Source organism: Hyla sarda, chromosome 7 (assembly GCF_029499605.1).
Source record: "Hyla sarda isolate aHylSar1 chromosome 7, aHylSar1.hap1, whole genome shotgun sequence".
Taxonomy (NCBI): domain Eukaryota; kingdom Metazoa; phylum Chordata; class Amphibia; order Anura; family Hylidae; genus Hyla; species Hyla sarda.
The window spans coordinates 3,575,491-3,593,244 of record NC_079195.1 but is presented as its reverse complement, the minus strand read 5'-3'; the positions used below and the strand labels follow the sequence as shown (position 1 = coordinate 3,593,244).

The 17,754-nt window shown below is 37.9% G+C and overlaps 1 long non-coding RNA gene across 3 annotated transcripts in view; it reads left to right on the top strand.

The window, feature by feature from the left end:
* LOC130282657 (uncharacterized) overlaps nt 1–17,754 on the top strand; it is a 33,266-nt gene that overhangs the window by 2,820 nt on the left and 12,692 nt on the right. Inside the window, exon 1 of one of the 3 annotated variants that reach the window (XR_008846480.1) lies at nt 6,707–6,781. The exons of 1 other annotated variant lie outside the window; for it this stretch is intronic. This is a non-coding gene — a long non-coding RNA (uncharacterized LOC130282657). Of the gene's footprint in view, nt 1–6,706; nt 6,782–17,754 lie in introns of those variants that run through there. One more of the 3 variants, XR_008846482.1, reaches the window with a different exon arrangement.

Below are 17,754 nucleotides of genomic sequence, written 5' to 3'. Positions count from 1 at the left end.
TACACACATATATATATACAAACATACATACATACACATACATACATATATAAATACACACTCACACAAACATACACACATATATACATACAAACATACATACATACATACACACATATATACATACACACATACATATATACATACACACATATATATATACAAACATACATACATACACATACATAGATATATAAATACACACACACACATACATACACACATATATACATACACACATACATATATACATACACACATATATATATATATATATATATACAAACATACATATATACATACACACATATATATATACAAACATACATACATATATAAATACACACTCACACAAACATACACACATATATACATACAAACATACATACATACATACACACACATATACACACATACATACATATACACACGCACACACACATATATATATATATATATATAACTCAAGGTGTATGTGTGTATGGCCATTTCCCTGGCCATAGCCACTGCTTCAAGTATCTACGTGGCATGCACTGTACTTAATACCAACAACTGCGTGGGGATTCCCACCCTCTCCACCACGTGATTGTGCAAAGTGGGGACAAGTGGTAACAGTAGACAGTGGACAGCAGCCATTGGTGGACTAGGGGTACTTGTACAATGGCCATGTGATGCTTCTCCGTGTACTTACATAGAGGCCTAATTCGAGTCAAACCCTGGCTGTTCCAGATGTCACTGTGTCTGTTTTTCGCATCTGGTAAGATAGTAAAGTATTACACACGGCAGGATACTGAAAAGTGATAGGTTCACCAGCACCGACTGTCCCCTCCACTGGAAAGCTCTTTTCTCAAGCCTGCCGATGCAGTAGCGTTGTCCTCACCTGCTCTTGAGTTGATCAGACCAACAGGCCTGCTGACATCTTCATCATCAAACTTCTCCTCATCATCCCAACCACTCCTCTCAATAAGAACTTCTCATGTCTGATTGTGGGCTCCTTGCTCCCCCATCACCAGTCCCACTAACATAGTTCATAATGTTGAAAAAAGACCAGAGTCCATCAAGTTCAACCTATAACCCTAATGATTCCCTACTGAGTTGATCCAGAGGAGGCAAAAAACCCTCATACTAGAGGTAAAAATTCCTTCCCGACTCCAAATATCAGAATTAATCCCTGGATCAATGTTCTGTCCCTATAAATCTAATATACATAACAAGCGATGTTATTATTCTCCAAAAATGTATCCAGACCCTTTATATTCTTTTACCGAGTTCCCCATGACACCTCCTCCGGGAGAGAATTCCACAGTCTCACTGCTCTTACAGTAAAGAACCCGTCTGTGCTGGTGTAGAAACCTTCTTTCCTCTAGACGTAGATGATGCCCCCTTGTTATATATACAGTCCTGGGTATAAATAGATCATGGAGAGATCTCTGTACTGTCCTGATATATTATATATATTATTAGGTCACCTCCTTGTTATATATAAAGTCCTGGGTATAAATAGATCATGGAGAGATCTCTGTACTGTCCTGATATATTATATATAGTATTAGGTCACCTCCTTGTTATATATACAGTCCTGGGTATAAATAGATCATGGAGAGATCTCTGTACTGTCCTGATATATTATATATATTATTAGGTCATCTCCTTGTTATATATACAGTCCTGGGTATAAATAGATCATGGAGAGATCTCTGTACTGTCCTGATATATTATATATATTATTAGGTCATCTCCTTGTTATATATACAGTCCTGGGTATAAATAGATCATGGAGAGATCTCTGTACTGTCCTGATATATTATATATATTATTAGGTCACCTCCTTGTTATATATACAGTCCTGGGTATAAATAGATCATGGAGAGATCTCTGTACTGTCCTGATATATTATATATATTATTAGGTCACCTCCTTGTTATATATACAGTCCTGGGTATAAATAGATCATGGAGAGATCTCTGTACTGTCCTGATATATTATATATATAATTAGGTATCCTCCTTGTTATATATACAGTCCTGGGTATAAATAGATCATGGAGAGATCTCTGTACTGTCCTGATATATTATATATATTATTAGGTCACCTCCTTGTTATATATACAGTCCTGGGTATAAATAGATCATGGAGAGATCTCTGTACTGTCCTGATATATTATATATATATTATTAGGTCACCTCCTTGTTATATATACAGTCCTGGGTATAAATAGATCATGGAGAGATCTCTGTACTGTCCTGATATATTATATATATTATTAGGTCACCTCCTTGTTATATATACAGTCCTGGGTATAAATAGATCATGGAGAGATCTCTGTACTGTCCTGATATATTATATATATAATTAGGTCATCTCCTTGTTATATATACAGTCCTGGGTATAAATAGATCATGGAGAGATCTCTGTACTGTCCTGATATATTATATATATTATTAGGTCACCTCCTTGTTATAGATACAGTCCTGGGTATAAATAGATCATGGAGAGATCTCTGTACTGTCCTGATATATTATATATATTATTAGGTCACCTCCTTGTTATATATACAGTCCTGGGTATAAATAGATCATGGAGAGATCTCTGTACTGTCCTGATATATTATATATATTATTAGGTCACCTCCTTGTTATATATACAGTCCTGATATATTATATATATTTTTAGGTCACCTCCTTGTTATATATAAAGTCCTGGGTATAAATAGATCAGGGAGAGATCTCTGTACTGTCATGATATATTATATATATTATTAGGTAACCTCCTTGTTATATATACAGTCCTGGGTAAAAATAAATCATGGAGAGATCTCTGTACTGTCCTGATATATTATATATATTATTAGGTCACCTCCTTGTTATATATACAGTCCTGGGTATAAATAGATCATGGAGAGATCTCTGTACTGTCCTGATCTATTATATATATTATTAGGTCACCTCCTTGTTATATATACAGTCCTGGGTATAAATAGATCATGGAGAGATCTCTGTACTGTCCTGATATATTATATATAGTATTAGGTCACCTCCTTGTTATATATACAGTCCTGGGTATAAATAGATCATGGAGAGATCTCTGTACTGTCTCCTGATATATTTATGCATAGTTATTAGGTCTCCCCTAAGCCTTCTTTTTTCTAAACTAAATAACCCTAATTCTGCTAATCTTTCTGGGTACTGTAGTCCTCCCATTCCCCGTATTACCCTGGTTGCCCGTCTTTGAACCCTCTCCAGCTCCACTATATCTTTCTTGTACACTGGTGCCCAGTACTGTACACAGTATTCCATGTGTGATCTGACCAGTACGGTGCACAGTATTCTATGTGTGGTCTGACCAGTACGGTGCACAGTATTCTATGTGTGGTCTGACCAGTACTGTACACAGTATTCTATGTGTGGTCTGACCAGTACTGTACACAGTATTCCATGTGTGGTCTGACCAGTACTGTACACAGTATTCTATGTGTGGTCTGACCAGTACTGTACACAGTATTCCATGTGTGGTCTGATCAGTACTGTACACAGTATTCTATGTGTGGTCTGACCAGTACTGTACACAGTATTCCATGTGTTGTCTGACCAGTACTGTACACAATATTCCATGTGTGGTCTGACCAGTACTTTACACAGTATTCCATGTGTGGTCTGACCAGTACTGTACACAGTATTCTATGTGTGGTCTGACCAGTACTGTACACAGTATTCTATGTGTGCTCTGACCAGTACTGTACACAGTATTCTATGTGTGGTCTGACCAGTACTGTGCACAGTATTCTATGTGCGGTCTGACCAGTACTGTACACAGAATTCCATGTGTGGTCTGACCAGTACTGTACACAGTATTCCATGTGTGGTCTGACCAGTACTTTACACAGTATTCTATGTGTGGTCTGACCAGTACTGTACACAGTATTCCATGTGTGGTCTGACCAGTACTGTACACAGTATTCTATGTGTGGTCTGACCAGTAGTGTACACAGTATTCTATGTGTGGTCTGACCAGTACTGTGCACAGTATTCTATGTGTGGTCTGACCAGTACTGTACACAGTATTCTATGTGTGGTCTGACCAGTAGTGTACACAGTATTCTATGTGTGGTCTGACTAGTACTGTACACAGTATTCCATGTGTGGTCTGACCAGTACTGTACACAGTATTCTATGTGTGGTCTGACTAGTACTGTACACAGTATTCCATGTGTGGTCTGACCAGTACTGTACACAGTATTCCATGTGTGGTCTGACCAGTACTGTACACAGTATTCTATGTGTGGTCTGACCAGTACTGTACACAGTATTCCATGTGTGGTCTGACCAGTACTGTACACAGTATTCTATGTGTGGTCTGACCAGTACTGTACACAATATTCTATGTGTGGTCTGACCAGTACTGTACACAGTATTCTATGTGTGGTCTGACCAGTACTGTACACAGTATTCTATGTGTGGTCTGACCAGTACTGTACACAGTATTCTATGTGTGGTCTGACTAGTGATTTGTACAGCAGTAGAATTATTTCCTTGTCATGGGAATCTATGCCCCTATTGATGCACCCCATTATTTTATTTGCCTTGGCCACAGCTGCCCGACACTGGTCACTACAGCTAAATTCACTGTTAACTAAGACTCCTAAGTCCTTTTCCACGTCAGTCATCCCAAGTGTTCTCCCATTTAATACATAATCCCAGCCTGGATTTTTTTTCTTCTCATGTGCATTACCTTACATTTATCGGTGTTGAACCTCATCTGCCACTTCCCAGCCCAAACCTCCAACCTATCCAGGTCCATTTGTAACAGTTCACTGTCCTGTGTTATCTACTATACACAGTGCACTGTCCTCTATAGTGTTATCTACTATACACAGTGCACTGTCCTCTACTGTGTTATCTGCTATACACAGTGCACTATGCTCTACTGTGTTATAAGCTATATACAGTTAACAGTCCTCTATTGTGTTAATCACTTTACAGAGTTTAGTATCATCTGCAAAGACTGCTACTTTACTATTAAACCCCTCTACAAGGTCATTAATGAATATATTAAATACAATAGGACACAAGACTGACCCCTGTGGTCCCCACTAGTAACAGTCACCCAATCAGAATAAGTACCATTAATAACCACCCTCTGTTTTCCATCACTGAGCCAGGTACTTACCCACTTACACACATTCTCCCCCAGCCCAATCCTTCTCATTTTATTTACCAATCTTTCAAGTGGCACCGTATCAAATGCTTTGGAAAAATCCACATATACAACATCCAGCGATTCCCTTTGGTCCAGTCTGGAGCTCACCTCCTCATAAAAGCTGATCAGGTTAGTTTGACAGGACTGATCCCTCATAAACCCATGCTGATTTATTTTTATCAGGATATTCCAAAATAGTATCTCTTAGAAAACGCTCAAACAATTTACATACAACGGAGGTTAAACTAACAGGCCTAGGCTCGCCCACTGCTTCCAACTCTACCAATTCAGCAACACACTCTAAAGGCTGACCGTGACACAACTCCTCCTCCTGGCTAATGCTATCCTTCTGCTTAGGTCTGGGGAGGGAAGCAATGACAAAGATGATAGAACAGACCATCTAAGACTAACCTTTTTCTTACCACAACATGCAACTGTAGGTGATGAAGAATCCACTGACAGCTGGCTCACTGTCAAATCATCAGACTCTTCTCCCTCCTCCTTAGAAGACTTTGAACCAGTCAACCAGTCCACAAGGGCAGTACTATCTTCCAAAACCACACAACCCCTGGAATACAGTGAGAACTTTTTTGTTTGCTGACACAGATGATACTACTAGCATCAGACACCTGGCTGTTGCTGCTACCTGTACTGGTGCTGGTACTGCCACCAACATGCTTACATGCAGATGACATGGCAGGGGTGTTCTGTACCCTCTTCCCTCCAATCATTTCTTTACCACACACACACACACACACACACACCCAAATATATCTATATCTATGTTTTAAATTGTTAAAGGATCCAACATGTCACCCAGTCAGAGGCTATATGCCCAGCAGAGGTGAGTGGATATGAGCGTTAGGCTCAGAATTTGTGTTAGGGTCCCATCCCAAATGAGGCCACCTCCCCGTGGTGGATGGGGGGATACGTTTTGATCAAAAAGAGCCTCAATTTTTTGACCAATGTGTGCTGCTGCAATCCTCTTTTTTTTGTATACTCTCTCTCTCTCTCTCTCTCTCTCTCTCTCTCTCTCTCTCTCTCTATATATATATATATATATATGTGTGTGTGTGAATTGCAAAATATTTTGAGATTATTTTGATCTTTTTGGTTGATTTGCCACTCATGTACTAGTAAACATTCACTTCACGCTTTGAACTGTGTTATCTTACAACCAGGTAGGATTACTGTGTGTGTGATTAAATCAACAAAATATATGTAAACACACTTGATATATACATAAATGCGCTTCAGTTGGCTTTAAAATTATTAATGACTCAGAAAATATATGCAAATGTGCTTTAGATGGCTAAGCATGTTCAATTTACATGCTATAACTAAAATCCACCCCCTGTACTGTGTCCTATTGACCTGGGAGCCAAATGACACATAAACCAGCAAATCATTGTATAACCTGGGGTCATGTGATAGCTGCAAGGAATGCTGGGTGTACTGTGATGTCATTTCACTGTACCATTACTTTCTCCCTTCCTGTGAGCCCCAAAACGCCATATTTTCATCATTTCTTCTGTTAATATCGCCATGTTTGCGTGAGCCGAAATGAAGAATATTAGAAAAATCTGTGAGTCACAGCCACCCTAAAATTCGGGTGGAATCTGGGTTTGTGGTGCTCGGTTTGCTCATCTCTAGTATTGTACTATTACACATATAGCGTGACTTATTCTTAGTAAACATTTCTATTTCATTTTTCCCCTTATTTGTTTTCAGCTATTATAGACATGAGAATAGGTTCTGGGAATGTCACTCCAGTACGCTGTGTTTTCCATCTCTCCTGCCAAATTAAATCTGCTCCAATTTTTTCCTCCTCTTTCATCTCCCATCCAAAAACTTTCCTATGACTACTCTACTGTGTACAGCTTCACCTACTAAATAAACACAGCAGGTGTCTTCCTTGTTTCTGTACAAATTATGAATTACATTTTCTGTTGCTTAAAATGGAACAATTACAAAATCAGTATTTAAAAAAAAAAAAGAAAAGTTAAAGGGGAACTCTGGTAAATACGTTCTTATCCCCTATCCAAAAGATACAGTGTCTCATTGCGGAGGATTCTGATTGCTGGGACCACCTTGCGATTACATGCCGTCTCCCCAGCTCTTCTCATACACAGAGCAAGCTTCACTCTGTGCACATTGATGGGGTATGGCCCTGAAGTCACGACCCCCGCACCCCGCACCCAGCGTTCAAAACTAAATGTTCGAATGCTGGGGCAGTGGAGAACCCCTTTAAAGAGGTTTTTCAAATTTTGCACTGCATGCACTGTGCGGCACACTGACAACTCCATGGAGCTGCCTGCCCTTTCTGCCACATGATTTGGCAAAGTGTGGGCTGGTGTTACCTATGGCCAGTGGACAGCAGACATTGGGGGACTTTTCATAATTGTAACCTTGCCTTGTGATGCCTCGATATGTGCAGACGTAGAGGCATCATTTCTAAAGTCGGACTCTTGTTGTGCCTTATTTTCTCACAGCACTAAAGTATGATCATGCACCCTCTATCATATCAATCTCCTCTCTATACTATATCTATCTCCTCTATCCTATATCTATCTCCTCTATCATATCAATCTCCTCTCTATACTATATCTATCTCCTCTATCATATCAATCTCCTCTCTATACTATATCCATCTCCTCTATCATATCTATCTCCTCTATCATATCAATCTCCTCTCTATACTATATCTATCTCCTCTATCCTATATCTATCTCCTCTATCCTATATCTATCTCTTCTATGATATCCATCTCCTCTACCATATCCATCTCCTCTATCATATCTATCTCCTCTATACTATATCTATCTCCTCTATACTATATCTATCTCCTCTATCCTATATCTATCTCTTCTATGATATCCATCTCCTCTATCATATCCATCTCCTCTATCATATCTATCTCCTCTATACTAGATCTATCTCCTCTCTATACTATATCTATCTCCTCTATACTATATCTATCTCCTCTATCCTATATCTATCTCTTCTATGATATCCATCTCCTCTATCATATCCATCTCCTCTATCATATCCATCTCCTCTATCATATCTATCTCCTCTATACTAGATCTATCTCCTCTCTATACTATATCTATCTCCTCTATACTATATCCATCTCCTCTATACTATATCTATCTCCTCTATCATATCTATCTCCTCTATCATATCTATCTCCTCTCTATACTATATCTATCTCCTCTCTATACTATATCTATCTCCTCTCTATACTATATCTATCTCCTCTCTATATCATATCTATCTCCTCTATACTATATCTATCTCCTCTATCATATCTATCTCCTCTATACTATATCTATCTCCACTATACTATATCCATCTCCTCTATCATATCTATCTCCTCTATACTATATCTATCTCCTCTATCATATCTATCTCCTCTATACTATATCTATCTCCTCTATACTATATCTATCTCCTCTATCATATCTATCTCCTCTATACTATATCTATCTCCTCTCTATACTATATCTATCTCCTCTATACTATATATATCTCCTCTATCATATCCATCTCCTCTATCATATCTATCTCCTCTATACTATATCTATCTCCTCTATACTATATCCATCTCCTCTATCATATCTATCTCCTCTATCATATCTATCTCCTCTCTATACTATATCTATCTCCTCTCTATACTATATCTATCTCCTCTCTATACTATATCTATCTCCTCTCTATACTATATCTATCTCCTCTCTATACTATAATATCCATCTCCTCTATACTATATCCATCTCCTCTCTATAATATATCTATCTCCTCTCTATATCATATCTATCTCCTCTATGCTATATCTATCTCCTCTCTATACTATATCTATCTCCCCTCTATCATATCCATCTCCTCTATACTATATCTATCTCCTCTATACTATATCTCTCTCCTATATAATATATCTATCTCCTCTCTATACTATATCTATCTCCTCTATACTATATCTATCTCCTCTATACTATATCTATCTCCTCTATCATATCTATCTCCTCTATCATATCTATCTCCTCTATACTATATCTATCTCCTCTATACTACATCTATCTCCTCTATCCTATATCTATCTCCTCTATAATATATCTATCTCCTCTCTATACTATATATATCTCCCCTCTATACTATATCTATTTCCTCTCTATACTATATCTATCTCCCCTCTATACTATATCTATCTCCTCTCTATACTATATCTATCTCCCCTCTATACTATATCTATCTCCTCTCTATACTATATCTATCTCCTCTCTATACTATATCTATCTCCTCTATAATATATCTATCTCCTCTATAATATATCTATCTCCTCTCAATATCATATCTATCTCCTCTATACTATTTCTATCTCCTCTCTATACTATATCTATCTCCGCTATACTATATCTATCATCTCTATACTATATCTATATCCTCTATACTATATCTATCTCCCCTCTATACTACATCTATCTCCTCTATCCTATATCTATCTCCTCTATAATATATCTATCTCCTCTATACTATATCTATTTCCTCTCTATACTATATCTATCTCCCCTCTATAGTATATCTATCTCCTCTCTATACTATATCTATCTCCCCTCTATACTATATCTATCTCCTCTCTATACTATATCTATCTCCCCTCTATACTATATCTATCTCCCCTCTATACTATATCTATCTCCTCTCTATACTATATCTATCTCCTCTATAATATATCTATCTCCTCTATATATCATATCTATCTCCTCTATACTATTTCTATCTCCGCTCTATACTATATCTATCTCCGCTATACTATATCTATCATCTCTATACTATATCTATATCCTCTATACTATATCTTTCTCCCCTCTATACTATATCTATCTCCTCTATACTATATATATCTCCCCTCTATACTATATCTATCTCCTCTCTATACTATATCTATCTCCTCTATAATATATCTATCTCCTCTCTATATCATATCTATCTCCTCTCTATATCATATCTATATCCTCTATACTATATCTATCTCCCCTCTATACTATATCTATCTCCTCTCTATACTATATCCATCTCCTCTATACTATATCTATCTCCTCTATACTATATCTATCTCCTCTATACTGTATCTATCTAATTTATATACTAATCTGGAGTGCTGCGGGACGCTTTACTTTAATTTCTATACTACATTTTTCTCTGCTATACTATATCTATATCTTCTTTATATTAGGTCTACCTGCTCTCTATACTATGTCTATCTCATCTATAAACCATATATATTTCCTCTATACTATAGCTATCTCCCCTCTATACTATATCTATCTCCCCTTTATACTATATCTATCTCCCCTTTATACTATATCTATCTCCCCTCTATACTATATCTATCTCCTCTATACTATATCTATCTGCTCTCTATACTATATCCATCTCCTCTCTATACTATATCTATCTCCTCTTTATTCTATATCTATCTCCCCTCTATACTACATCTATCTCCTCTATGATATATCTATCTCCCCTTTATACTATATCTATCTCCTCTATACTATATCTATCTCCTCTATACTATATCTATCTCCTCTCTATTCTATATCTATCTCCTCTCTATTCTATATCTATCTCCTCTCTATTCTATATCTATCTCCTCTCTACTCTATATCTATCTCCCCTCTACACTACATCTATCTCCTCTATACTATATCTATCTCCTATCTATACTATATCTATCTCCTATCTATACTATATCTATCTCCTCTATACTATTTCTATCTCCTTTATACTATATCTATCTCCTTTATACTATATCTCCTCTATACAATATCTATCTCCTCTCTATACTATATCTATCTCCTCTCTATACTATATCTATCTCCTCTATACTATATCTATCTCCTCTATACTATATCTATCTCCTCTATACTATATATATCTCCTCTCTATACTATATCTATCTCCTCTATACTATATCTATCTCCTCTCTATACTATATCTATCTCCTCTCTATACTATATCTATCTCCTCTATAATATATCTATCTCCTCTCTATACTATATCTATCTCCTCTCTATACTATATCTATCTCCTCTATACTATATCTATCTCCTCTCTATATTATATCTATCTCCTCTATACTATATCTATCTCCTCTCTATACTATATCTATCTCCTCAATACTATATCTATCTCCTCAATACTATATCTATCTCCTCTCTATACTACATCTATCTCCTCTATGATATATCTATCTCCCCTTTATACTATATCTATCTCCCTTTTATACTATATCTATTGTCACGATTCGGCTTACAGGTTGTGGATCCACTGTGTCAGCGAGGGATTGGCAAGGACCGTGCCGGTGGACCGGTTCTAAGTGGCTACTGGTGTTCACCAGAGCCCGCCGCAAAGCGGGATGGTCTTGCTGCGGCGGTAGCAACCAGGTCGTATCCACTAGCAACAGCTCAACCTCGCTGACTGCTGAGAAGGCGTGGGACAGAAGGACTAGGCAGAGGCAAGGTCAGACGTAGCAGAAGGTCGGGGCAGGCGGCAAGGTTCGTAGTCAATATGGATAGCAGAAGATCTGGAACACAGGCTTGGACAACACTAAACGCTTTCACTGGCACAAGGCAACAAGATCCGGCAAGGAAGTGCAGGGGAAGTGAAGTGATATAGCCAGGGAGCAGGTGGAAGCTAATCAGGCTAATTGGGCCAGGCACCAATCATTGGTGCACTGGCCCTATAAGTCTCAGAGAGCTGGCGCGCGCGCGCCCTAGAGAGCGGAGCCGCGCGCGCCAGCACATGACAGCCGGGGACCGGGACGGGTAAGTGACTTGGGATGCGATTCGCGAGCAGGCGCGTCCCGCTATGCGAATCGCATCCCCGCCGGCAATGTCAGTGCAGCGCTCCCGGTCAGCGGGTCTGACCGGGGCGCCTCAGGGAGAGAGACGCCGTGAGCTCTCCGGGGAGGAGCAGGGACCCGGAGCGCTCGGCGTAACATCTATCTCCTCTCTACCATATTGTAACAAGAAGCCAATGGATTTTGGTAATCCTCATTTACAAAAATGGAACTCACTTGGAAATTTTGGGGATGGACATTTTTTTATCCATGTTTTTTTTTCTGGTGTGTTTAGTTTATTTATTTTTTTCATGTGAATGTACATTCTGTTTTATGATTGGTGGCAACTCCTGTCATGTTGCACAGAGATTTCTGGGTCTTTATCACCCTATGTTTGAGGAGGTCATCCGTTTTTGTTGCTCTATTGTGATATCAAATTCCTCAGGGTTTTCTTGGTACCTATCTGTTTTTGGACCCAATATTCACTTTTGTGGCTTAAAAAAATCTTCAATACTATATCCTTCATCTCCATACTATATCCATCTCCTCTATACTATATCCATCTCCTCTATACTATATCCATCTCCTCTATACTATATATATTTCCTCTCTATACTATATATATATCTCCTCTCTATACTATATCTCCTCTCTATACTATATCTATCTCCTCTATACCATATCTATCTCCTCTATACTATATCTATCTCCTCTATACTATATATATTTCCACTCTATACTATATATATATCTCCTCTCTATACTATATCTATCTCCTCTATACTATATCTATCTCCTCTATACTGTATCTATCTCCTCTCTATACTATATCTATCTCCTCTATACTATATCTATATTTCCTCTCTATACTATATCTATCTCCTCTATACTATATCTATCTCCTCTATACTATATCTATATTTCCTTTCTATACTATATCTATCTCCTCTATACTATATCCATCTCCTCTCTATACTATATCTATCTCATCTATACTATATCTATCTCCTCTATACTATATCTATATTTCCTCTCTGTACTATATCTATCTCCTCTATACTATATCTATCTGCTCTCTATACTATATATATCTCCTCTCTATACTGTATCTATCTCCTCTCTATGCTATATCTATCTCCTCTCTATACTATATCTATCTCCTCTCTATACTAAATACAAAAAATATTGCAGCACAACTCAGAAAAATGTAGTGGGTGCCAAGCAACCCAGGCCCGATCAAGGCCAACCAGATACTAAAACAAAGCAATGGTGCAGCACTCCAATTCCGGTAAAAAAAGATTTGTGTATTTATTCACCACATCTCAAAAAAACAGCAACATTTCAGCTCAACAATAGAGCCTTTCTCAAGCTTAGTGACAACTGCTAGGTAAGGGTTTTTTATACCCAATCAAGTGTATACAATCAACAAATAATTAAAACAATCCAAAGTGTATAATCCATAATCAATACAGTACAATGCATTAATAAAGTGCTCATTCAAAGTATCACAAAGAGTACTATTATAGTACATAAAGTGTTGGATGATTAAAAACATATACATAGATAAAAATGCTTGAAACTCTAGACTCGTAGTTAATGGCATAATTAATAATATGCAAAACATCTGTAGTAAACATCATAGTCGCATGGAAGAACTCACCCGCTCTTTATGTCTAATGGCGCTGACGGCTTGTGGTGTTCAGCTGTGCGCGTGTGCCAACCTCCTGACGCGGCCGGCTCGTACTAACTCACCGGACGCATGCGTCAGAAAACAAAACAAACGAGTCATGTGCAGAAGCACATGACTTGTATGTCAGCTGACCCGTTACCTCGGATACCTCCGACGCTGACAAGCTGTCACAGATGTCCGGAACGGGAAATTTATAATAGGTAAATAAAGTAACATGTGGTGGATGTGGCATTACATGTACTGAGGCATCACTGGTGCGTGATATTAACAAGAAATGAAAGTTAATACTTAAAGATAACTAATACTAAATAGTGCATTACATGACACCTGTGCAAGATACTCAAAATTAAATACATAAAAAATCTATAAAAATACATTATAGTGTTATTTTGTGTAAAGAGTAATTCTATAAAAATTCAATTAATATAAATTCAGAATGTACACCATCCACATAAAGGGTCATAAAGGAAGAGGACACCAAGGGATGGTCAGGGATCCTCTGGGTCAAAACTACTGAAAAAAAATAATAATAAAAAAATAATAAATAAAATAAATACAAATAAAAAGTATGTATGAAGAAATAAAATAAACAAATAAATATGAACACCATCAACAAATCAATAATTCAACAAAAGTAAAACAAATAAAGAAATACAAAATAGTAAGATAAGGTACGTGTTGTGATCACATGACCTCCAGCTGAAGGCAAAGGGACTGGTGTGTGTGTCACTTAACTCCCTGGTTTGTAGGGTACTGGTTGAGCTACCTCATAAGAAGCCCCACCAACACCACCAGAAGTCTTTCTGGTGCAGAGGGAACAAAGGTCCCCTACCCCCAGAGCAACTCCACCTACAGCCAAAACGGGAGTGTGCCCGCTATTCCAGCAGCACCTGCTAGGACACATATAACACACCATCCCTCATGCATGCCAACCTGTTCTAGGGTAGACCACCAAAATAAAATAAATAAAATAAAAAAATATAAAAAATAAATGTAACCAAACAATTATGTTTGACCCAGACACCTGCACCAACCACAAGTCTGACCTGCAACCATGACCACCCGTGGATGTGTACTTCTGAAGAAGAGATAATGAATCCACTTTAAGGCCTAAATATAGTGCCACAACCATCATTGTTAGTGTATTATTTATATTAAAGTAAATAAAACAGAATAAACAAATGCAAATATTCAGAGCGTGTGATGTTCTTCCTGCGTCTTGTTCAAATGTTGTAACAATCTGAAAGCATAAACAAATAAACAAATGTTAATAAAGGCATAGCAATAGTCACATAATATGCCTAGAATAGAGGTAAATATGATCCTGGGCTCTCAAGACATGCAAAAAGTTCCTAGATAGTGTTAAACTCAGCATTCATACCATGTGGACGTAAAGAATTTAACCTGTGTATCCACCAAAGTTCCTTCTTTCAAAGTAAAGCCAGTCTGTCACCGCCCCGACTAGGGATGGGGACATGATCAATGGCCATAAAGCGAAGATCTTTCTTATCATGTTGCATCTCACTAAAGTGTTTAGATATCGGTAGGTCCATTTTCTTACGTCTAATGCAGTACCTATGATTGTTAATCCTCGTTTTGAGGCTCCAAGTGCTTTGTCCGACATACAAAAGTTGACATGGACACATTAGTACATAAATGACCCATGTAGAATCACAGGTCAAGAAGTGTCTAAGTGCATAAATATAATTTGTTTGGGGATGTTTGAAATTAGAGCCCTTCATCATTTGTGTACAATTTATGCATGAAAGACAGGGGTATGAGCCCAACCTCCTACTGGTGAGGAATGTTTGTACCCCCGCCTTCTTTTTCAATACCGTTGTGTTTACCAATTTGTCCTTTAGGCTAGTTGACCTCCTATAAGACATCAATGGGTTAGACTTGAACTCCTGAATGTTGGCAAAACTATTTTGTAAAATATACCAATGTCTGTTGATTATTCGTGAAATAGCTCCACTGCGTACATTATAATTAGATGTAAATGGAATCCTCTTTTCTATAATTCTCGGTTTGGGTCTGAGTGTAGTCTCCCTATCAAGGGTCTCAACCCTCTCTCTGTGCTTAGAAATGACTGATGTAGGATACCCCCGCTCTCGGAAGTTATTAGTCATATTATCCAAAGTGGTTCGCAGTGCCGTATCATTATCAACAATCCTCCTTGCCCTCAGCATCTGACTGTATGGTAGGGATTTTATCATACTTCTGGGATGACAGCTGCGAAAATGTAAGAGTGTATTTTTGTCAGTTGGTTTAGTGTATAAACATGTCCCCAACTTGTTACCATCTCTATGAACCATCACATCAAGAAAGCTAATGCTTTCCCTGGAATGAGTCATAGTAAATTTGATGTTAGTATCAATATTATTTAAAAATTGGAAAAAATCAAAAAGTTGAGACTGAGCCAGACCACAGGAGGAAGATGTCGTCGATAAAACGCCACCACCCCAGACAATGTTTGAAGTGGTGGCATGAATAGACGACATCCTCCTCCATGTTCGCAACGTATAGGTTCGCATACATGGGCGCCACATTGGTGCCCATGGCGGTACCCACATGCTGAATTCTGAGGATGGATCACCACATGTCTCGTCTTATGCTGAAGAGGAGGTGAACAGGATCCTTAGTGGCTTGAGAGGTGATGCAACTTTCTGGTAACGCCGACCATCACTGATGTTAAACGCAAGTATGAATATGAGTCTAAACATGCCATCATTTTGTATTTGCATCTAACTACGTTGGGGGAATATTACAAATGTAAGAGGATCCCTAGAGGGATGAGATCGAGATTGAGACCTACGGTACATACTGAAAATGTGGACTTTAGGAAAAAGTTTGAGAGTATATCAGACAGATATGCTCTCGATATCATTTTACTAAATCTGGATTTTTTACAACAAGAACTGTTGACGGTTAGAGAAAAATTAGCTGAATTGGAAGCAAACTTAAGTACCATGTTATCTACTGATGATTTCAATAAGTACATGGAGAAAACTAAAGGTTTCCTTGATAAATTTAAGAATGACACAATGGATATCAAGAAAAATAAGTGGTATAGAGATCTTGGCGATTATACAGCTGGTCGGGTATACACATGGAATCAATTTGACTACAATTATACCAATAAATCTGGCGCTATGAACAAGAAAGGGAAAAATAATAACTATGTCCAAGCTAACGTTGATCCTGATGCTTCTTCTTTTTTATTAAAAGACTTGAGGGGGGATCATCCTCCCAACACCCCCCACAGGAAACCAACCAGAAGGGGAGGAAGAAAACGCAACAGGTCCCGGAAAAACAAGAAATCAACGGCAACCCAAGATACAACAACGGACTCAACCCTCTCGGAAAAGGACTTGAATACCTTACAAACTGTAGTAAATATCTCCTCTCATACCTTAACTGATGCCCAAGTATCCTTGTTATCTAAGGGTTTATCCTATTGCCCAGTATCAGTTCCAGACTGGTTTTCTATTGAATGTGACTTACAGGCTTTTTTTAGAAGGATAAAATTGAAAATCTGGTTTAATACGCACAGTGATCAAATTCAAGTTTCTAATGATGTAAATAGTGGACATGAGTTGTGTCTAAAAAATTTTGGATTGTTTAACAAAAGTACATTTAATCCAGGGATAGTTTCACACCCACTCGATACGTATATGACGATGGTTAAACATGACCTGGAACAGCTTAAATTAGAATTTGAGACAGAGGGGTGTAGACAACATAATCTCACACAAGTAGAGAAAGAAGCATTGGATCAGCTTGTCCGTGACCACGACCTCACCATCAAACCTGCTGATAAGGGTGGTGGGGTCGTGGTGATGGACACAGCTGAATACAACAAGGAATTGTACAGACAATTAAATGACACTACAACATACCAGAGATTAGACAGTGACCCCAAACATTTGATTAGGAGTAAGTTGTTGAGAGTAGTAGAGGAGGCACATACAAATCAATTGATTGATGACAGTTTAAGAGATTTCTTGATAATACAACATCCAGTAAC